Source organism: Panthera uncia, chromosome D4, assembly GCF_023721935.1.
Source record: "Panthera uncia isolate 11264 chromosome D4, Puncia_PCG_1.0, whole genome shotgun sequence".
Taxonomy (NCBI): Eukaryota; Metazoa; Chordata; class Mammalia; order Carnivora; family Felidae; genus Panthera; species Panthera uncia.
Window position 1 is genome coordinate 49442118 of NC_064807.1, and position 23885 is coordinate 49466002.

The following is a 23885-nucleotide window of genomic DNA, read 5'->3' on the forward strand; positions in this document are numbered from 1 at the left end:
CTTGAAGTTTTCGATTTGCATTTACGTGAAGGCGGGAGGCATGTGGAAGAGGGCGGGCTGCATTTGTTCCCTGCCTTTGTTCGATGACGCGTGCGGTGAAAATGGGGGGTAAGGTGTTAGCCGAGATAGTGGTGTCATTAGTGAGGAAAGCTGCTTAGACCCGAGAAAGCAGAGTTGATAGTTGTGAATGGTTTGTGCTTTGACAGGTAGTGGGCGCTCAATAAGTGTGTTGAATTAATGGATTTATTTTTTCCTTATGACACTATTAAGTGTGCTGTAACTTCACTTCAAGTCTGATTAGGTAATTTCCTTTTCCCGCAAAACCTAGTCACCACAGTTTTGTCTTCCTTACGTACAAGCATTTTCTTAAGCTTGATTTTCACACTTTTAAACGTCATTTTTGCTAGTTGCGCAACGTGGAGATGTTGGGGTTTTTTGGCCTTCGATAATGTACTTCACCATTCTATTTGATGTGCCGTATGATTTGTTTCTAAACCTCGAGTTGATTAGCCTTTGGTATGCAGGTGTATATATCCATGGTACAGAGGAACAGCACTTAACATTTTTCATCTTTAAAAAGCATACAGCACAGAGGCGCCTGGGGTGGCTCAGTCCATTGAGCGTCCGACTTGGGCTGAGGTCATGATCTCACGGCCTGTGAGTTTGAGCCCCGCGTTGGACTCTGTGCTGACAGCTCAGAGCCTGGAGCCTGCTTTGGATTCTGTGCCTCCCTCTCTCTCTGCCCCTGCCCAACTCATGCGCTCTCTCTCTCTCTCTCTCTCTCTCTCTCTCTGTCAAAAATAAATAAATATTAAAAAAATATTTAAAAAAGCATACAGCACATCTTTATCATTGAGGAAGAAAAGAAGGAATAAATACACAAATGACTCCCTCAAACTTAACACCCTTTGCAGAATTAGATCCCTTACCCAGTCAGTGCTGTATGCTTATATCATAGCACCAAATAAGTACCATTCATTTAGTTCCTATTGTGTGTTCGGTACTGTGCTCCTTAGTCAATGTGTTTCAGTGGATTAGAGCAAAAAACTCAAGAGGGAGAAGGTAGTTGTGACTTAGTACTGTGATCCACAGTACTTGTATGGTGTAAAATTTTACATTGGAAGGTGTAAAATAGGACAGATATCCTAGCGTCCATTCCTTCTTCAGGGAACCAAAGAGAAAATGATACTAAATACATGGTGATGTGATCCATGTTAGCAGAACCGAAGGATGGCTTGGGAATCTGGCTTTAACCCTTATTTCCTCCAGACTCTGTCAATCAGCCCAAATAAACCACCCCAAATAACTCAGCCATCTAGTGAAAATACGTTTTGTTATTGAAATGTTTCTTCAAGTAAGAGACTTAGTCCTCCATTTCCAATTCGACTAATATTCCAAGATCCTGTTTAGAAATTTTGAGCTATCCTCCTATCCACGTGTAATTAATTAGCAATCATACAAAAAGGCTCAACTAGGAGAGCAGTGAAGCAGATGTTAAGAGGTTGGGCTCTAGAATCAGATCTGGTATAAATTCTGTCTTTGCCTTTGATCAGTTGTGAGACTGGGCAGCATGTAACTTCTCCCTCTCTCTCTTTCTTTTGTTTGTTTGGTTGTTTTTTGAGGTATGTACCTTCTCTTACCTCAGTTTCCTTAGCTACAAAATGGCAAGCAGAATAATTTCTCACCAGGTTGTTGTGAGGCTAACCTGAGATCAAGTAAGCTAAGAATTTAGAATAGCACATTCACACAAGGGTGGCTTTAATTTTGGTTTTAGTAATCATGCAAGGATAACAGAAGAAATAAGAAATGACTTGTAAATCTCTTAAACTGTGTACATATTTATAATTCCAATAAATAGAGTATCAGAACCCAGGGAATATTATTGGTACATAACAAATGTCAGTTATTGGCAGGAAGCCTCCCCATCCTCTCTTTACTAATGTATTTCAGAAATGTCTTATGTGCTGCTTTGGAGCCGGAGCTGAGGATTTGTTGATTACCTCCCATTTACCAGGATTACAGCAAATTAGATTTAACTGTGACTGGCATGGGAACTATCTGATGTCGACATGGATGAGGAATATTGCTATATAAACCACAGTGAGTTTAATTTCTTTTAAGTAATGAGATTTTATGTGGTTGCCTTATTCATTGCAGACTTATCAATATGTACTTTATGGTGCATTGCCTTTTGGTTGCAATATAAATGAGCCAGCACCCAGCCGAGGTACTTCTAGTTACGATCTATTAAGTTAGTTCTGTGATCTAGTGTGATATAAATGGTTTAGAAAGCTCTAATGGGTCCACAACGGCTCTAATGATGCACATTGTAGGCAACACCCCTGTGAGAGAACATTAGAATCCCATGTGTATTTTCATGTCCTTCTGGGATTCACCATTGTATAAATGATAAACTTCTCAATGAGGAGAATCACATCCTCCACGAGGTACTAACCTCTGTTCCTTCCGTGCTGGTGCTGTGCACCTCAGAAGCAACAGGTGTGAAAGATCTAAGGCCCAAAATAAAGAGCCCCCAGGGAGAAGAAATTCCTAGTTAATTGCAGCATCATAGAACCCATAACAAGAAAGAGAACAAGTTGGAAGACAAGCCTACTGATTTCTTAAATCTTAGATAAGGTGCCCCCGGGGGGCTCAGTTGATTAAGCATCTGACTCTTGCTCAGGTCATGATCTCACAGTTGGTGGGTTTGAGCCCCATGTAGGGTTCTGTGCGCACAGCTCAGAGCCTGGAGCCTGCTTCAGATTCTGTGTCTCCCTCTCTGCCCCTCCCCCACTTGCACTTTCTCTCTCAAAAATAAACATTTAAAAAAATCTTAGACAAGTTCATTAGCCAATTTCTTGTAGAGGAAGACAGATTTTGAAGTTATATCTTGGTAAGTTTGTCATAATTTGACAGAATTTAGATGCAGTGGATAGTGCAGGGGGATAGTTTTGGTGCTGTCCTGTAATGCCTGAGTCACAGTGGAGTAGTGGCAGATAAGTGGCAGTGACTCCCTCTATAGCCAGACCCTTCCCAGGCCCATTTCAGAATGTCTCTCTGAGTCCATCTGCCTGTCGGAACCCTCACTTGCAGCTCTCAGCATTTTTTTCATTTATGCTTGTACTTCACTACGCTTACTCGTATGTTGCTTTTAAGTAAGTTCTTTAGTTACTTCATGTGTGGCTTCTGCCTCTCAACTTTGTCACAGGCTATATGACCCAGGCCCATAGGTGGGCTTACAATTTCATCTTATGACTCCTTTGTTTTTGGTACATATCAGATATAAATGCCAGCTGGCTAACTGCAACTTGATTCCTACTAAGAATTGTTATCCTTAGGCCAGGCTCCTGTCAGGCAAGGGCTTCTTTTGAAAAAGGCCTTTGTCCTTATTCAAGGGCCAGAGTGATAGTGTTTCAGGTTCAGGATCACTTTGATTTGAAGTAGGTGAGGAGCTCATGTCGTTTTTTTGTTCTTAATTTTTTTTAACATTTACTCATTTTTTGAGAGAGGGAGACAGAGCATGAGTGGGGGAGGAACAGAGACAAAATCTGAAGCAGGCTCCAGGCTCTGAGCTGTCAGCACAGAGTCCGATGCATGTCTCAGACCCACGAACCACAAGATCATGACCTGAGCCAAAGTCAGATGCTTAACCTACAGAGCCACCCAGGTGCTCCAGAGTTCATGTCTTTTGTGTCATCAATGTCATCTTTCCTACCTCCTTTCCCACACAATTTTGTTAGCACAAAAAAGAAACAAAACAATAACTGTCCTTGGGAACAATCTCAGGTCACTTAGTTTTAAAATGTTTTGACATCTTTTTTTTTTTTTTTTTTAATTGAAGTCCAGTTGGCATACAATGCTATATTAGTTTTAGGAGTACACCATAGTGATTGGACAATTGTATATATTACTCATTGCTGACCACGATAAGTGCAGTCACCATCTGTCGCTTTACAGAGTTATTACAATATTGTTGACCATGTTCCCTCTGCTGTACTTTTCATCTCTGTGACTTATTTGTTTTATAAGTGGAAATTTGTACCTCTTAATCAGACATCTGTGAAGTTTTAACATCTACCCTTTTTCCTCTTCAAAATTTTCTTGACAAACTTGACCCTTTGTTTTCCATATGACTGTAATGACTGGCCTCTAACCTTCCACAAGTAACCTTTGTGAGGTTTTCATTGGAGTTGTACTGAACTTATAGGTCAATTTATTGTCCTTACATTTATAAACATGGCGTATCACTCTACTTACAACTCCTCATATATTCTTTAATGAGGTTATATAAGTTTCATGGAAAAGATGCTTCACATATTTTTTGACATTTTCCCCAAGTTATATTTTGTGTTGCTATTAAAATTTTTTCTCCTGGAAATGACATTTTACTTTTTTATTTACTTTTTTTTTTAGAGAGAGAGTGAGCAAGTAGGGGAAGAGGAGAGGGAGAGACAGAGAGAGAGAGAGAGAGAGAGAGAGAGAGAGAGAGAGAGAAAGAAAGTCTTAAGCAGGCCTTATGCCCAGCACAGAGCCCAATCTTGCCACTGTGAGATCATGGCCTGAGCCAAAATCAAGAGTTGGATACTTAACCGACTGAGCCACCCAGGTGCCCCTGAAAATGACATTTTAAATATTTTGTTGCTAGTGTTTAGTATCACTAGTTTTGGATGTTCATTTTGTGTTTGGCAGTTTTGCTCACTGTTCTTATTGGGTGTAAATATTTGAAAACAACAAACCAAAGAAATAAACTCAAAACAAAAAGGTATCAATCATTTCACTCTCATGCACAACTTTCAGTTGCTCCCTATTTCCCATAGTGTTCAGGGTCCTTAGCATGACTAAAGGCTGTCCACAGTCTGTCTCTAGCTGAGTTTTCAAGGCCTCATTCTTACTGCCCTTTCTACTAGTTGCTTGCAGATCCATGAGCGTTTACAGCTTTGTGACCACTCACATAATACACTGGCCTGGAATGCCCTTACTGCTCCAGTTCATTCTGTGTGTGTGTGTGAGAGGAAATTGCAGCCACATGTTGCCTCCTCCAGGAAGTCTCCTTGGATTTCCTTGGTTGGAATCAATGTGACATTCAGTTATGCACCCTTAACCTCCACTCCTCTTGCTATTAATATTAAAATCAAACTCTTTGTATTTACATTTTACAATTTTAGGGCAAATAATGATCATATAATATTCAAATTAGACACTATTTGCACACTTATCATGATGAGTACTGAGTAATGTATAGAATTGTTGAATCACTTATTGCACAACTGAAACTAACGTAACACTGTATGTTAGCTACAGTGAAATTAAAATAAAAAACTTAACAGTAAAGAAATTAGAAACCATTAAAGATAGTGGCAAAAACACAATATACTGTTTAAAGGCATCATCAGCTTTGAAGTCAGGCTAGCCTAGGTTTGAATCCTGGCTTAGCTACTTTGTATCTTTGGGCAAGTCACTTAACATCTTTGAGCCTCAATTTCCTCCCCTTGAAAACTGGGATTGCTTTGAAGATTAAATGAGATAATACACATAAAATGTTTACCCTGCAACCTGCCCCATGGTAATTGCTCATTAGGGTTAGCCACTATTATCCCATGGTAGATGCTCAGTTGGTGTTTCTAGAATAAATCTAAGCCTGATCCCTAGTTTATAGATGAAGAGATTGAGAAGGCAAGAACAAGAAGGCCTCTCTCAAGGTCATACCTTTAGTTTGGGGCAGATCTATAACTAACAATGTAAAATGAATATAATCTATGTCCTCACCAGATTGAAATCTTCCTGAGGGCGGGGACCTTTTCTTATTCACCTTTGTCTTCCCCTTGTTTCTAGGCTTAGTGCCTTGATTGTATTAGATTCTCAGTAAATATTGAGTGCAATTTAAGAAAGTTCCCATCAGAATCAAGAATAAATTAAGAAAATTGTTTTAATCTATACATAGATTTGACTTTGCAGAATTTTGCTAAGCTCCAAATATGGCACAAGATCAAGGGATCCTGATAAGGAAAAGCTTAATTTGAACATTATTGTGTTTGTAGGTGACAAAAATAACAGACCACTTAAGCGTCAAGATTTCTAGATAAACATTTCATGAACTTCCAAAGGAAGAGGTTAAGAAATTCAGACATTATTTTTAACCTACAGTTTTATCCATGGCACTAATTATGAGTTTAAATGTGATTATGAAAGATAAAAAATATTGCCTTTATAGAAGCAATGGAATTTGATGAGTTGTTAATCATGAAGGTTAATTAGTTCCCTTTGTGAGAGCAAGGAACTGAGTCACAGGTAGTGAGTCTGTTTTCGAAACTATAAGAAGGCATGGATTAGTATGTCATTATTTTTCATCTGAAAATACATAGAGAGATATTCATCTTTTTAGTAGCTTGCCTGGGAAATTAAAGAATGTCTTTTCTGTCAAAATTAAGATTTTGCAATTTTTCATATACATTATAAACCTGTAGACACGCGTAATTTAGTATAGAACAGTAAGCTAGATGGATAGATGAGAGGTGAGTTATTACTATGAAATCAAAGTGTTAGTTCTCTCAAAATTAATATCCTCTTCAGAAACGACTCCTTATTTGCTTGCCAGTATTCCACGTGCAGGGGTATAAACGAGAAATAGTGCTGGAACATTGATGATCACATCTCAAGACTATCACTTGCTTTTACCAAATAGTGCTTCAGGAAAGAATGAAAATACTGCATGGGAAATGATATAAAGATCTCATTCTAAAGCACTTTTTTCACCAATGAACTATAAGTTATAAGTCAGGAGATGTGCACTTTTTTTTCCTTCTTTTCTGAACACAGGGGGAAAAAGAAAAGAAAAACGAATGGTCTCTTTGATGAGTAGCAAATACCTAATGCCCTTCTGGTGTTGCTGCACCATGATCCAATTATCTCCCACATTTCTTAACAGTGTTTACAAACTGCTTGTGCATTTAAGTTGAATTAAATGGATGACAAATCCAAATGAAGAAAAAAAAGAAAGAACAAAGTAAAGTTGAAGTCCTGATCATTTTCATGCCTAAATATTGTCATTATGGAAAAAAAAAAAACACCGTAAAAAGTAGAGTTCAAATTCCTACTCGCTCTAGGGCAGGCAGCCTGTGTACTGTCCAGCTCTGTGTGCCAAGTGCTTGTTAAAATTAATTATCATTCAGCAGCTTTCTCTCTCTAAGTAGAACTCCCAGAAAATATGCTTGGAGTAGAGAAATGCAAATTGGGTTATGAAGTAATTTTATACTCTAGGGACAGATTTTATTTTATTTTTTTTCATTTCATATTACTTCATGTCGGAAAAGGTTCATTATTATTTATATAGCAGAACAAGCCCCAAAGCCAATCCATTTCCAACCTCCTTGTCACTTTCTGCATTCCAAACACCACTAAATTCCCAAATGAGTAGGCTAATTCTTTCCTTAGAGAGCCATAAAACTTGCTTGGGGTATTACTAACCTAGGTGATAGCACTTTATTCAAAATAAGTCTTCTTCTCCAGGAATGTGTTCAAAGACCTCATTTCTATGTGGCTGTTACTTTGGTGGAAGAGAAGGCGGCTTGTCTGTTGATTATCACTTCTGAATTGTTTCCTTGAGTACCTTGGACCTAAACTAACAGGGAACTACTGAAATATTTGGTAGTGTGTGCTCGGAAGACATTTATTCTACTTATTTTACATGTTTAAGATACACTTCTGAAAACATTATTTTTCAAGTGAATTTGGTTAACTAGATGACTAACTAGTACATTCAACATACCCTATTTTGCAATTAATCAAAATATTGTTACCTAATTAACTTAAATGCATACCCGATACAGGTTTGTTTAGAACCATACAGGAACAACAGCAACAAGACATTATTATTATTTTTTTAATTAAAAAAATTGTTTTTGAACATTTATTTATTTTTGAGAGACAGAGAGAGACAGAGTACAAGCAGGAGAGGGGCAGAGAGAGAGAGAGAGACATAGAATCCGAAGCACGCTTCAGGCTCTGAGCTGTCAGCACAGACAGGGTCTTGAACCCACGAACAGTGAAATCATGACCTGAGCTGAAGTCGGATGCTTAACCGACTGAGCCACCCAGGTGCCCCTACAACAAGACATTATTTACTGCCCTTCCCTATGCCACGTCAATACGCTGACTCCAGGCTAATGTAAGAGGGTTGATTCTTCTGGCGTGCCTAGTTTAACTCCTGTGAGATGAATCTGTCTTGTCTGTAGGGTTCTGGGGCTAGCAGTAGAACCAGGCAGTTGAAGAAAGGAGAGTTTTTCCATCTCAGCATAAGAACTTCTGACAGAGTTGCACCAAGATGACATTGGTAGAGAGTTCCTCTCCTGGGAGGCATTCAGGGGTGAGCTAAGCTGTGCCAAAGAGGCCATTCAGGTAATAGATGGACAGTATGATCCTGAGAGTCTTGACAAATGACTCCTTCAAGATGGCATTCCCTCTTTTAATTGCTGCAGCTTGAAGAGCATTTACAAAGTAAAACCACTTTGTAGGTGTAGGACAGGAATGGAAACTTAAGATTCCTCTCTTGATTCTGGCCAACCCATTCAGAGAAAATGACTGTGAAAGCTGTCAAGGAGAAAAGCTTCCCTGAGATGATGGAAACTTTTAAATTGGAAAGGAATAAAATGAAGAAGTGAGATTTTTAAAATTGTGACTTGCAATCCAACTCTCATTTCCGTGTACTAATTTCATTTTGAGGAAGGACTAACATGACCAGGAAAAGCTAATGTTGCAATGTTACTCACTTTTTTGAGAACTGAGTAGAAATGATGGGGCATGTGCTTCCTATCTCCTTGCTCCTCTCTCACCTGCTTCAGGAAAATCAACATAATCAGAACGGTTCTGAAAAAAACTTTTTCTACTGAAGAACTTTTGTGAGAAAGATTTAATTTATATGATACACAAGGCCCACTTCAAGTTTTTCTTCCTCTGAAGCCTTTCTGGACCAGTTCGGCCACTGGGACTTTTCCCTCTTCTGGTCTAGAACATTTTTCCTTCGGTATTTGTTTAGCACTGTTCCGTACTGTTGATAGTTATCCTTATGTATGTTTTGTGTCACCTCAGATGATATCCATGGTAGGCCCTGAGGAAAAGCAGTACAAAGTCAAGGATGGGACCTTTACTCGCATGTAATTTATAAACCATGAGTTCTCTTCCTCCCCAACCTCCCATGAGTGTGTACAGCACATCATGTCTAGCACATAGATGCTTACAAATATTCATGCTAGCTGGTTTGAAAGTGTGACTATAGTGCCACTCACCAGGCTTTCTATGTAGCGGGTAATCAGTCAATAAATCAAGATTAATCTTATGAATAGATAACATATTCACATGTTAAAAGATCCAAATGATGTTAAAATTAATACACTGGCAAATCTTGCTCCACCCTAGTCCTCATCTGCTCTGTTCCTCCTGCCCTTTGTAGGAAACCACTTTCTTCTATTCATTTTTTTGTGTTCATCTGGTATCTCATTATGAAAATGCAGGAAAATATACATATGTTTCCATATCACCTTCCTTTCTTAGACAACATTCTCATACTCTGTGGCCAGTTTTGTATTTTTTTCATTCAACCATCTGTTTTTCTTCCATGTCAGTGTACAGAGGTCTTCCTCATGTAAGAGCTGCAGAATATTACATTCTGTGGCTGAATGATAGTTATATAACCAGTCACCTTTAGATGGCTGTATGAATTGCTTCCAGGTCATGCTTTTACAATTTTACTACAAAGTGAATAATGTACATGATTTTCTAAGTGCACAGGTATATCCTTAAGATAAATCCCCAAAAGTAGGGTTGCTAGAATAAATGCAATTATAATTTTTAAATAGATTCCCAATTTTCCCTCTGTAGGTGTTGTATTATTTCACTCCCCCTGATAGTGAATGAAGAGTCCCTATTTCCCACAAATTCGCCAGATGTTTAACTGAGCTTGGATATTTGAGGATGTGATAGGCAAAATTTTGTAACTTGGTGTGCTATATTGTTGCTTTGTTTTTATTTGCATTGCCTTTTATTGTGATTACAACTGAAATCTTTTAATATGTTTCCCCAGGATCATTTGTATTTCCTTGTTCCCCCTGATTTATATTTTGCCCAGTTTTTTCTACTGGATTATTGGTCTGTGGGTTTTTTTTTTTTTATTTCTAGCAATTTATTACAACTATGGAGATTAGCCCTTTGGAGAATGAGTTGCAATTAATTTCTAGTATTATATTTGTCTTTTGATTTTGCCACATGGTTTTTGTTTTTGTTTTTGCTTTGGTATTTTTTTTTGTAGTTGTTTGGTTGATCTTTTTTTGTTTTATGACACCTTAATTGTGAGTCATAGTTGGAAAGGCCTTCTCTACTCTAAGTTTATAAAAAATTCTCCATATTTCTTGTAGTTCTTTCTTGTTTCGTTATAAGTGTTTGATCCATTTGGAGTTTATCCTGGTGTACGTGTGAACTGGGGATCCAGCTGCCATCTTTTTTTTCCCTAGAAACTTATCTAGTAGTAATCCATTGAAGGGGAGCAGGTATTGCCACCCCCAAATCCACCACTTTGGTATGAGGATTATCTTGGACCGAAGTCCATCAAGACTGAGCAGACTTAAGAAAAACCTTTACTTCTCCCTTAACTACCTAAAAGAATTTAGATAGGGGGTCTGGCCTAGAAAGAGCTATTACCAGAGATAGCTTTTTATCTGAATGACCTCTTGAGATGGCAGGGCAAACATCAGTTACCAAACACCTGCTCTTCTTGCCGTTCTGTGAATACCCTTCTCCCTTTTGAAGTCCCAGGCCCCTACCTGATTTCCCAGCTTAGGATGGCGTATAAGCCTCCTCAACGGCCTGACTTGCCCTTGGGTCTCATATCTTTGTGGCTCCGGTACATATGAAATTAAATTTGTTTTTCCCCTGGTAATCTGTCCTATGTCAATTTAATTATTAGGTCAGCCACAGAACCTAGAGGGAAGAAAGGGAATTTTTTCCATCGTGATACTGTAAATATGGATTAATTGTAAATGGCTGTGATTCATGTTAATAGCCAAACCAGTAGATCGATTTCACTAATTTAGAGAAACAACTGATCAAATCAGCCACAACAGGAACAAACCAATGAACACGCACAAAAGCAACAAAAAACCAAATTAACAGATTCTTTGCATTTATCCTTAACCTTTATTTGATCTTCATGAAATGGCATCAAAAGAGTTGTGTTAAACCTTGGTCATGATATGATATGCCTGACACTGTGCTACATGCTTCAGCTAGGTTACCACTAATGTGGTCAGTCCGTGTCAGGTGGCTTTTATTAACCTCATTATACCCGTGACACATCAAGCCTCAGAGAAGTAAAGCAATTTTCTCAGGGCCCATTACTAAAGAGTGTTGGAGCAGAGTTTTGATTCAGGTGTAAGATTATAAAGTCAGAGGTCTTCATAGTTTCTGAAGACAGTGAACTACATTGTCTGAGATCTATGTAAGGGAAATAAGGACACTTGGGAGCAAAATGATGGATTTGTTAGACACTTATAAAACCACACCAGCCCTGCTTTTGCTTACCAGCGCCATTGCATTCATGTAGTTCAATTGCAAAACCAAAAATGCTGATATACAGAGTGCACTGTAGTCTCTTATAAAAATTACTTACCTTATGCAGAAAAGTAAAGAGCGAAAGCATTTAAGCTTGTCACACATCTTTCTGGCTTTCTGATTTTTAGGTCAGATTACTGGACCATGAAGCCTTCATTAAAAACCGAAGATCTTTTCTATACAAAAGTGAAATAATTTTTCCATCCCTGGGAGTGGGTCATCCAAGTCACACATGGACTTGAGGATGAATATGAAAAAGTAAAGTGTTTATGATCAGATAACTTGCTAGTTTCTTGCCATAAAAAGGGCTCAAACACTCAGCTTTGTGTCTCGGCGTCAGTGTTTGATTCGATTTTTTTCTCTGATAGTTTAATTAATTGTTCAGGTATTTCCATAATGCATAAAGCCAATCTTAACATAAACCTAAAATAAAAATGCATATTTTCAACATCATCTGTTAATCACTGAAGCTTCTGAGGCCCACCCATTGGGATCTGGTAGGGGCATGTGTGGCAATGAACACACAGGCAGGAGGATCCCAGGGCTAGGTATTGAATCTATGATAAGTTGTCTATGACGGTGTTGCCCAGGAGGTGAAGCCATAACTGGAAAGACTGAGGTCTTAGCCAGGCTAAATGGGAGGGGCATCCAGTGAGCGATCTGACCAAGTAGGCAAGGGAACAAAAATAGGACCTTGAATGTGAGGTACAGACACTGCTCATCAAGAAGCAGGCAGATTGTTTCAAATGTTTTAGAAAGTTAAGTCTGAGGAAAGTTCACTCTAGTAGTGTCTAGTCTGTAGGTGTGGGGACAGTCACTTCTTCTCAAAGTTACCTTTTGTGTTTGTGTGACTTTAACATTTACATTAGTGGTATTTTGCAACTTGCTGTTTTCCAGGCAACATTGTGTTTTTGAGATGTATCAGGATGATACTACATATGGGTTGGGGGTAAGTAGAAGGAAAGTAAAAGTAGAGAAATAATGCTTGACCCAGATGCACACCAACTTTGGAAGGTGGAAGGGATAAGGATACAGACAGTGGGAGAAGAGCTCCAAGTCTGGGTAGGTGCTTGTATTATTATCTAATTGAAATATTTTATATCTCTTCTAATTTTTATTTGTGGTAAAATACTCATAACAAAATTTACCAATGTTAAGTGTACAATTCAGTATCATTGAGTATATTCATATTGCTGTGCAACCAATCTCCAGAATCTTTTCATCTTGTGCAACTGAAACTCTGTACACATTAAACCACAGCTCCCCACTTGCCATTCTTCCCAGCCATCATTCTACCTTCTGTTTCTATTAATTACTCTAGATACCTCGTGTAAGTGGAATCATACCTATTTGCCTTTTTATGACTGGCTTATTTCATTTAGCACTTAGTCACTTCTCAAGGTTCATGTATGTTGTAGCATGTAGAATTTGTTTCCTTTTGAAGGCTGAATAGTACTCCATTGTATGTGTAAACCATACATTGTTTATCCATTCATCCATTGATGGACATTGTGCTGCCTCCTCCTTTGGGCTGTTGTGAACAATGCTGGTATGAACATGGCTTAAAGATCTCTTTGAGACCTTGCTTTCAATTATCCTGGGTATATCCCCAGAAAATTGCTGGATCATATGGTAATTCTATTTTCAAATTTTTTTTTTTGTATTCTGCTATGTCTGCATCATTTTACATTCCCACCAATAGTGGACAAGGGTTCCAGTTTCTCTGTATTTTTGCCAATGCTTGTTATTTTCTGGTTATTATTATTTTTTTTTTTTTGGATAGTAGCTATTCTGATGTATGTAAAGTGATATCTCATTGTTTGCATTTGTATTTACCTGCTGCTTCTGTATCTTTTTGAAAAGGTTTTATGCTGTGAACTAGGGTAAGGGAGATGAGTGGGACTCAGGCAGTGTTGAGGAGGGGATGGGAAAGGCATGGGCCCAGTCAAGCAGGGAGAGAAGAGAGATACAGGCTTAACCTTTCCAGGTACCTAGCAGATGCAGAAGTTTCTATGAGTGATAAGGACCAGAATGAGCTGAGTGAACAGAGAAACAGGGAAGAGCCTGCAGGTGTTGCCTGAGATAAGTGAGTAAGAATGATGCAGATGCCGAAAGCACCTAATTCCTGATAATTAATTATTTTTTTCAGTAAAACTGAGTTGAAAGACATTACTTGGTAACTGCCAGTAATAGCTAGGCTCCTTTCAGCAGCCAGAAAACAGTATCATCTACTCTTGGGTATTTGAATTGATCAGATTTGCATAATGATTCATCCAGTGAAATAGTTTAGACATAAAAAAGTGCAAGCGTGCACTCACACCCTGTCCATCAGAGGCATCCGTGCACGAGGAGAGCGGGGGCGGTGACTTGTCCCTGGTACACCCTGTCTCTTGGGTTCCTCTGGGAAGATATTCTACCACTTGCCACCCAGAGAAACACTAAATGCCTGCAAGTTACCAAAGGATGAGTATTTTTCATTCAGGAGGGAATTGTGTGCTTCTTGACGAGCAGCGTCTCTAGGTGCGTATTTGGGAGTTGGGTTAGTTTTCTAGGGCTGCCATAACAAAGTACCACAACCTGGATGACTTAAAGTAACAGAACGCTATTTCCTCATAGTTCTGGAGGGCAGAAGCCCAGAATGCAGGGCTCTATTCCCTCTGAAGGCTCAAGGGGAGAGGCCTTTCTTGTCTTTCCCAGCTTCAGGTGGCTGGGTGCATTCCTTGGCTTCCTTGGCTCCCGGCCATGTCACTACTACCTCTGCCACACCAGTCTCACCTTTCCTTCTCTTCTTCTGTCTCTTATAAGGACACTTGTCGTTGAATTTACGGTCCACTTCCGTAATCCAGGATAATCTCCTCTCAAGATCCTTAATTACATCTGCAAAGACCCTTTTTTCAAATAGAGTGACTTTCGTAGCTTCTAGAGATTTGGACATGGATGCACCTTTTGCGGGGGCATTATTCAACAGGAGTGCAAAACCTTCAGGGGAAATTCCAACCCTTTCCCTCTAACATGAGTCAGGCTGGGAGTGGGAAGAGACACTGCGCCCTCAATGTCTTTGCTCTGTAACAGACACCACCCAAAGTCAGTGATGGAGCCAGCAAATTTGGCATGTGAATCAATTTAATGTCCCATACGTATTGTTGGTGGTTAGAATAGACACATGTTTTTGGTGCTCCCAGTTTTGGTCCCCAGGGACATAAGACCTCTTGTGCTCCATCCTTTTGTCATCACCCCTGTCCAAAGCCGCACCCATTCATGGAATCATTCCTGTTTTGTGCTGGGGGCAGGAAGAGTTAGTACTTACTGAGCCACTCTCAGTCCTCAGTAACCTGGGTAACTTGAGATAGAGGAATCTAGCATCCACACCCCAAAACGATCCTGTTGGAACCTGCTTATTGAAAGAAGTCATTTTCACTTGTGAGTGTCTCCTGAACAGTGCAATTCCAGGACCAGTTATGTGTGTTAGAACAGCAAGTATACAATTTTACAGAAATGATTTCACTTCAATAGAAACATCTTTATACCAACACAAGATCAATATTTCTGATTTCCATGCTTAGTGTTACTCTTTGAGATTGACCAGAAATTGTTATTTCTATAGAGATATATTTTATTCTGATAATGCTAGGGAACAGATAATGACTTGGGAGAGCATCAAGATTAATGTCCTTAGTGTCAACATTTACCCTGTAGTCAATGTAATATTAAAGCCCCTAGTTCAGTTTACCTGAAGGCAGAATAAATCCTCTCCCCTTTTTTTTTGGTCAACAAATAATATATTATAGGAAATCCTGTATCTGTTGCATTTATTTTGTAAACTTCTTTTTCATTTGAAGAATATGGCACATATATGGAAGAAGGCACAGCTCAGTGAATTATCAAAAAGTAAACACACCTGTGTAATCACCATCCAGGTCAAGAAAAAGTACACTGCCAGCCTCCCTGTGCCTAGAAGGAATCTTTAAGCCCCTTCTCTATCACAATCCCCTCCCTTCCCACCAAAAGTAGCCTTTGTTTTGACTGGTTTTTTTTTGACAGTTTTTTGCCTACATTGAAATTTTATGTTGCATATATTCTTTAAGCTTTTTTTTTTTTTTTTTATAAAAGCATCTGGAAAACATTCCTTTAATGCCATCCCATCTCAGAGGCAGAATAATTTTTTCTTTGTAGGTATCTCTTTGTCGGGAAGATAAATAGCTAACCCCACACATCATTATCATAAAAACTTACTTGTAGTTTACATGAGAAGCCAGGATGAAGAGTAACACATGACCTTGTGATCTAACACATGAACACAAATGGAATTATTAAAAATAAAGATAAATGAGTACTGGAAATTTTAATTTGTGAATTATGTGGTTCTCCTTGCTCTAGACTTTCTTGATAGTAAGGTGACTCTAATCTTTGGGACATAGTGGCATTCTTTTGATTATATAATTTTTTCTTTCTTTCTACCATCTTGGTCTCTTGTTCAAATGCGTTTTCCCTAACAACGTGTTTTAGTGTTTAATGGTTTAAAAAAGAAATGACTTCAAAGCCAATAATATGTAGAGAGGCTTATATTTGTCTATAATTTGTCTAGACATGCTTCTAAAATTATGACTGAGCGTAATTCCCACTAACGCATTATATTTACTCAATGCCAAGGGGAAAATGAAGTGTGAGATGTGATGAGGAAGGAAAAAGAAAGACCACACTGAATGTATAGTCACTCAGGTGTAAGGTATAATGTAATTTCAGAAATGTTGAAATATGGGGGGGAATTAGAATTGAGGAGTCATATTAGTGCTATTTGCTGATATCAGTGGATGATATTGGCCAGAGGTGGTTTGATGTTGTTAAGAGTTTTCTCTCAAAATAAACAAAATGGAAAAAAAATTAGGAAGTCACTCTGGAAATTTATATTGACAAACATCAGCTGTTACTGGAGTTATGAATGGGTTACCCTTTGGAGGTAATGAGAACATTTGTACATCATGTTATTTCAGGAGTTCTACAGAAACTCTACTTGTCCTCAAAACATTTGCCCTATTGTCGGCACTTCCTTCCTGACACTTTAAGAAATCACCTTTGGGGGTCAGTCTTTGAGTACTGTTTATGTAAGATGTCTGGAGAAGGAAACTAGCTCCTGGGTTCCTCCCCTTGCTTTCCCTTCATTCACTTGCATGGCTTAATTATATATGTTAGCTAATTGTCACTATTAAAAGCACAGATCCTGACCTTAAGGGAATAAAGTGCAAAATAGATACCTCTTAATTTCCTGACGGCAGCTTCAGTTTACTGAGAATAGAAACTCCTTCCCAGGCTGTGAGTGCTTGATTAACATAGGAGTTTCCCAAGAGTGTAGAAGAGGAAGCCCAGTAGGCCAGCAAGCTATTTGTTCACCCTGTGTATCCAGGTTTGAGTACTCTTTTGTGTGAGCTTTAAGGAGTGATCACTAAAAATCACTATTTCAAGCCATTTTACTTTGATTTCCTAGTAAATGGATGTATTAACACAGTGCCTTTTGCCATATCCTTCTAAATATCTGAGATAACTTTCTTATATTTTTCTTTAAATCAGTGTTGGTTTTTGAAATGTAATTCATTTTATTTTGTTATTTAATTTTTAAAAAAATTTACTTACTAATTTTGAGATAGAGCATGAGCAGAGTAGGGGTAGAGAGAGGGGAGAGGGAGAATTCCAAGCAGGCTCTGCACTGTCAATGCTGAGCCCGGTGCAGCACTCGAACTCACGAACTGTGAGATCATGACCCGAGACAAAATCAAGAGTCACACACTTAACTGACTGAGCCACCCAGGTGCCCCATAAATACAATGTATTTTCAAGGAAGATTTTATATCACTTCTATAAATAGACATCTATCACTTCCTATAAATAAAAGATAAATGTTAAATAAGTTCATAACTCTAAAACCACTTCCCACTTTGTGAAATGGCTTAGAATAGTAAATTTGGGACTTGGGATCAGAGAATCAGAGTTCTCATCTCAGCTCTGCTACTTATGAGTGCTCTGGTTTGGGGAAGGTCCCTTCTCCAAGTCCCAGTCTCCTCCACAGAAAGGAGGGGTTGGTGGGAATCATAATAATGCCCCCTGAAAAGAGTTATCATGGGGATTAGAAATGACATTTAGAATACCTGGCACGTTTTAAGTGTGGGGACTCAGAAGTTGACGATTTTTTTTTTAATAATTATGTCTTTGGTATTTGTATATCAACTTATCTTTGCTCTGCTCTGAAGCTTTGCCTGCCTGCCTTTCTCCGAGTGACATGGGATAAATCAAGTTGCAAAGGAAAATGGTGGTTCCTTTCACTTTTAAGCCTAAAGTCCAAACAGTATGGTAAATGGAGTTCACCTCAAGTGCAAATGCCCATTTATCAGTAGTTCGTGCCTGGATCCCTTTATTGACAAGGGTTGTGATAGCAGTGCTGTGATTGAGTAATGCTGGCTGTATGCCCTAAACATGGGAGGGCAGAAGACTGGTACTCCCTATTTGACAACATTAACTCCTGCCTCCTTTTTGCCAAGTCTTCTTAGCTTTCCAGAATCTGCATCTTGCAAGGTGCCCCCAGTTCAGCATGGACTTCTTCAGAAGAGAGCTTCAAAGTCACTTCAAGCACATTGTACTTATTTTCCTTCCTGAAATAGTCTAAAATGATGGCCCTCTCAGGCCCTTCTGATTCTGTCACCTCTTTCTCACTCCCCTAGAATAGCCCACCTTTCAGTCCAACTAATTCTTCTTGTTTAGAGAGAAAAAGAGCTGTCTGTGTCATTGGGGCTGTTCTATCACTTTCCTCGCTCTCTTATATATCATAAAGGATTAGCGGGTACACACCCCAAGAAGATTGGGAGAAGGTGAAATGTGTGCAGCCTGTGGTCTGGTTAGCGATCAGGTCCCCATAACAGCTCGCTGGATGCTTATTTGTCCAGCTCTGCAAATAGTTTTGGCAATGGGAAGTGCTACCACTGTGACATCGTTGAAAATCCTGGTACATAAAAGACTTTATGACACTTCCCTTTTTTCCAGCTCACACTCTGGAGTGAACCAGTAAACAAATCATTAAAACAGGAGGAAAATTATTCTTCTGGGGTTTAAGGCTCTGTCCTAGTAAGAAAAGAACACTATAGAAAGAAACGTGATAAACAATACTTAGGAGAACTTAACTTTTAAATGACATTTTGAAGCCAACAGATTCTAAATGCTGACATCAGCATTTTTAATATTTGTCCATTACTGTTTAATACAATAGGTTAAGTGTTGCTTCGGGGAGCTCGGAATTGTTCACTTCCAAGGAGTGAGAAGGATGCTCATTATTTCTCTTATTACCTCTCCTTAGAATTTGTATTGCTCTTATCGTCCACAGACTGCTTCTTGGTAATTTTTATTACTAACAAACCCATAACCTGATGGGCTTCTCTGGAAATAGAGGGTATTGTGAAGGCACTCAGGATATAGATATGGTGCTGATGGGATCAATTAAAATGAATCGTAGTCCAGGGAAAGGTGTTTTGTGGAGCATCACAATGTGACAAAGATGAGTTTAAAAATAATCGCTTATTTTATGACCACATTTCACAATCTTGTTCACCCAGATAGTTGTGACAGTCACATTCTGGACCAACATAAAGAGTGAGATAGGGGAAGACAGACTGGCAAACATTATGATTTAAAGGGAATTGATATTTATCGATGAGCACTTCATCATTTCCAAGGGCTTTCAGGAAAAGACAGCTTCTTTTATAGACAATGAAAGAAGGGACTGTTAATTCAGGTGCATCATCTGAAAGTGTTTCCAGGCCTCCTATTTACTTTCCATTCTCTTATTGCCCTCCCTGTTAGAGATCACAGCACCTGTGTGTGATAGCCTTTGAAAATCTCTCTCTCTCTTTCTCTCTCACTTACACACACACACACACACACACACACACACCACCAAACTTTGAAGGGCAAGGTTAATTGGACATGTGAGAATGTGTTGTTATTTCATATTGAATCGGGTGGCTGAGCTTTTGTGGTATTAGTTTTGTGTTATTATTTGGGGATCTGAATTTAATAATGATATAAGAACCTTCTAATAGGATGAGAGTTTAAATAACTCACTGCTAGAGTTTTCTTTTTTAATTTCAGCTTTCATCCAAAAATTCCCTTACTCAAACCCTTTCAAGGGGTGCCTTACTTCTGAGGTGCTCTAAGCCTCTGGCTGGCCTTAACGACTCCGTCTCTCTGCCCTCCCTCTATCTTGTTCTTCTTCCATCCTCATCACGGTGTTCTCTGTAATCCCCGCCCCTGCCCCCAAACTGGGTCTTCTCTCTCTGTTCTTTTCTTACCTTCTCTTTTATCCCAGCACCCATTTCCCAGATCTGACACACCTTTTATTCTCTCTGCTCTCTCCAAGTTCAGCAAAACATATTCAAGGGCCATTTCTTCTAGGGGACCCAGATTATTCCCTTCTCTATTAAGCTCCCATTCCTTTGAAATACAGTTTTTTAAGCCATGCTCTCTAACAAATAAAATACAGGCATATATGTAATTTTACATTTTCTAGAAACAGGTAAAATGAATTTTAATGATATATTTTATTTCATCTGTTATTTTAAAGATATTTTCATTTCTACATGCAATCAGGTTGAGATTATTCATGAGATGTTGTTATTTCATTCTAAGCTTCAGAAATCTGGTTTATATTTTATACTTACAGCATATCCCAATTTGGATTAACCACATTTCAAGTGCTCAATGTGGCATATGACTACTGAATCTGTACCACATTCCCCAGCTCTCAAATATGTACTTTTGTGTTTCTTATCTTTTCACCTGGACCTAATTGCAAACAACTATTTGAAGTTGGAGCCCATGTTGATACTTCTTCTGTTTTCACACTTCATTCCTGAGTGTATAGTAAGCTGTAAGTAATTGTCTATTGATGGATTGGTAATATTCTTATCTGTGACCCCTGTTTAAGTAACTAAAATAATATTTCCTTAAGCACATTTATTCCCACTACAGCTTCTTTATGCTTGGAATTTCCCTTTTCTTCTCCATACTTACGTTATGATTCAGCTACCATATTACCTCTGTTTTGTTCGATTTGAACCTTTTGGGATATGTTGGATGGGATTGTAAGAAATAGATGTACATTATTTGCAGTTCTGTTGCACTAGAGAGCAGCATTTTCACATAATACTCATCATTCGTACAACTCGGGCAAAATAGGATTTATAGCTGAAATCAATAGGATAATTGCTTCCATTGTTCTTTTTTACTTTCTTAACAGAGACTGGACAAAGACTCACAAGAGTCTGCGGATCACAAGACCCACCTGTGAAGCAGAGGCTCTCTGGTTTGATTGCATTATGGAAAAGACACAGTTTTACAAGCTGAAACCAAATCACGAGGATAGAGATAGCTTGCAAAATTGCAGGGAGGGAAAGTGGTGGGGTAGGGAAGGAGACCCTAGAGAGAATGGGGACAAACAGACGACCTGAAGTAGAGGATAAGATGAGGAGGCTTCCAAACTGTGTCAAGGGCACCAATATGGGGGGGAAGCAGGAGGGAATGCAAATTGTTAACTATTCCACAATTTAATGAACAGTGTACTAATATGTGTACTATTTCTACTCTGTCACCAACTTAATTCAAGTCCAAGGTCTCAGAGACAGAATGCTGGAATATAATTCTAGAACTGTGCCAATAAACAATAAATCAAAGTCCATAGTTTTTCTCATCACGTAAAATTGTCATATTAAAGTTACAAACATTCTCTCCATACAGTCTAATGTTTAATGCATTCTATAGTCTTTATTAAGAATCTGTCAGTTGGTCCCTAAATGACCCATTTATTTAATTTTAAAATATTGTTTCTGTTTCTTGTTGGTATTATCAATCTCAGTTCCCTGTTAACTTTCTCCCCATATGATAGCAAATATGTCCCCTACTGAACAAAATTACTTCACTTAGCTTAATTTTACATTTACAAAATTTCCGCATTTTAAAAGTTTGGTACCTTCACATGTTAGTAGAATTTTGACAACAGGATATTAATATCACAGCTGGCTCAACGAAAGCAAAGGTACAAGTCAGGGCCCACATTGCTTCGAATGAGGAGCTTGGGAGTTCACCATAGCCAAAGTGTGAAAATTCTGTTAAGATTTTGCTGCTGATCTGTTTTCTCTCAGGACCTATGCTTGCTTCCCATGCCCCAGCCAACTCCCTAATCCTGAGCACAGGCCTAGATGTCTTTATCCTGACTTCTGAAGGGCCTGGGAAACACCTCTGTCTCAATACCCCTATCCCAAACCAGTAGCTAGCCAATGGCTGGCTTTCTAAAATAAAGGCAGTGTACATATTTTGTCAGTGGAAATGGAAATGTCCACAAGTAGAAGATTTTGCTTTTTAATAATTTGTAGTGTTCAGTAAAGTTTAGTCTTTAGACTGGACCAGTCCATGATACTTATTTTCTCTTGTGTTATATTTGCTTTGATTTTATATTTTGAAATGTAATTTTAAGTCTCTTGAAGCCAATAATAAAAAAATTAGGACTTGTATTTTGTATATCTTTGATTTTTAAATTTTATTTTCTCATAATTTGTTTCTATTGCATTTTATGAACGTATTAGCTTCAGTGGGCCCCTTTTCATGGATAGTTTGAGCAACACCAATATTATTATTTAGTGTATAAAGTAGTGAAGGAATCCACTCCCTCCCCCCCACCCGATAGAGTGGATTTTGATAGGAGATAGGAGAAAGTAAACACAGAGCTCTAGACACCTGTAGAATAAAAGAAAAAGAAAAATTGTTTCAGTGTAAATCATTGTTGCCTTCATTATTTTGTCAGAGTTAGCCCCTGCATCTGTTAACAAATCTACTACAAGCTTGTATTGAATGTAGAATGTATTCTGTGGTAAAGTCATCGTCCTCGGTGCTGAAAGACATGGTGTATGTCCTTATCTTCCTCTTGTAAAGCTGTAGTCTAGGCTTTCCAAACTTGGCTGCTGTACCTCAGAATCACATGGGATTCTCTATATGACAAGTATAGATTTCTGGGCTCCATCTGAAAACCTACTGATTCAATATCTCTGTGCGTGGCATCTCTGAAGCTGTATTTTAGAAGGTTTGGGATGATTTTGATGTTTGGTTTGTGTTGGGTAGACTACTTTAGGCCTTGGTCACCTCGTGAAATGAATTAAAGTGGAATTAGCAAGCATTAGAATATGAAAAAAGTCATAAACTCAATAAGCATTTATTTAGTACTCTACCTGGTGGATACAAGCAAGTTGTTCTAGTCAGGATAATTAATGCTAGACACTATAACCAGAACATTGACATCTCATGGCTCATAAAATAGAACTTCAGTTTTTGCTCTCATAGAATGCAATGCAGATAGATGTTCTTGGTCAGGCTGTTCTTCTTGTGAGCTCTTTTCAAAAACAGTGAATCAGAAATCTGGGCTCTTTTAACTTGGCACCCAACCATCCTTACCACATTCCTTCTAGACATTACCTGTCTAGAAGTACTCACAGCACTTTGATTAGATGCAAGAGGGAGGGTAAATTAGATCTTTCTGAGTATCCAGGAAGGAAAAGAAATGTGTTGTTGAATACACAGTATTATCTCTGCCACAGAAGTGTATAGTTTCTGTTAATGTTTTAAGCAGTTTTATTTCTTCCAAGGTAGTAGGAACCAAGACTACTAAAGAGACAAAGTTTAAGCAAATACAAGCTTATTTCAGTAGATTCTATGAAGAAATTTACAAAGGGTGTTCTGCCCTTAATTTGCTATTCCAAGGAGTAATTGTAATAGAGACCATCTGATTTTTTGTGGCATAAACCCTATCATCAATACCTGTAACAATAGAGGTAATAATAAGACCCTGCTTTCTATAGGGTCTCCAAATGCTTCTGTGGCCATTCCACATTCTATATATTTTGAGGTCAAGTTCTCTTCTGATCTACCTTATATTGTCTTTAATAGAGAAAGATTTCTTAAAATACAAAAGACAGAGCTCTTGTTAGAGAAATCAGAGAATCTAACTGTCTAAAATCTGACTAAAATATAATATAAAAACAAAAATCTCCAAAATTGAACTCACGAATTTTGCAGTATCTTTGGGAAATAAGTCATCACTCATACTTGAAATATTAAGAGTGTAGTATTATATATGATGAAATAGTAGTATAAAAGGTGGAATAACTTAGGATCCAGGATAACATAGAAGAGACAGAGATATGTCTGGCTTGAAGAATCTTTGAAGATTTTATGATGCCTCGTGACAAAGCAGGAGTAAG

At 38.4% G+C, this 23885-nt stretch overlaps 1 long non-coding RNA gene across 2 annotated transcripts in view; it reads left to right on the forward strand.

Annotated features, from left to right (window-relative positions):
* LOC125918587 (uncharacterized) overlaps positions 1-21367 on the forward strand; it is a 21709-nt gene extending 342 nt beyond the window's left edge. Inside the window, exons 1-3 of one of the 2 annotated variants that reach the window (XR_007456498.1) lie at positions 2-108; positions 1951-2100; positions 20876-21367. This is a non-coding gene — a long non-coding RNA (uncharacterized LOC125918587). Of the gene's footprint in view, position 1; positions 109-1950; positions 2101-20875 lie in introns of those variants that run through there. The other variant, XR_007456492.1, reaches the window with a different exon arrangement.
* Positions 21368-23885: the final 2518 nt, after the last annotated feature.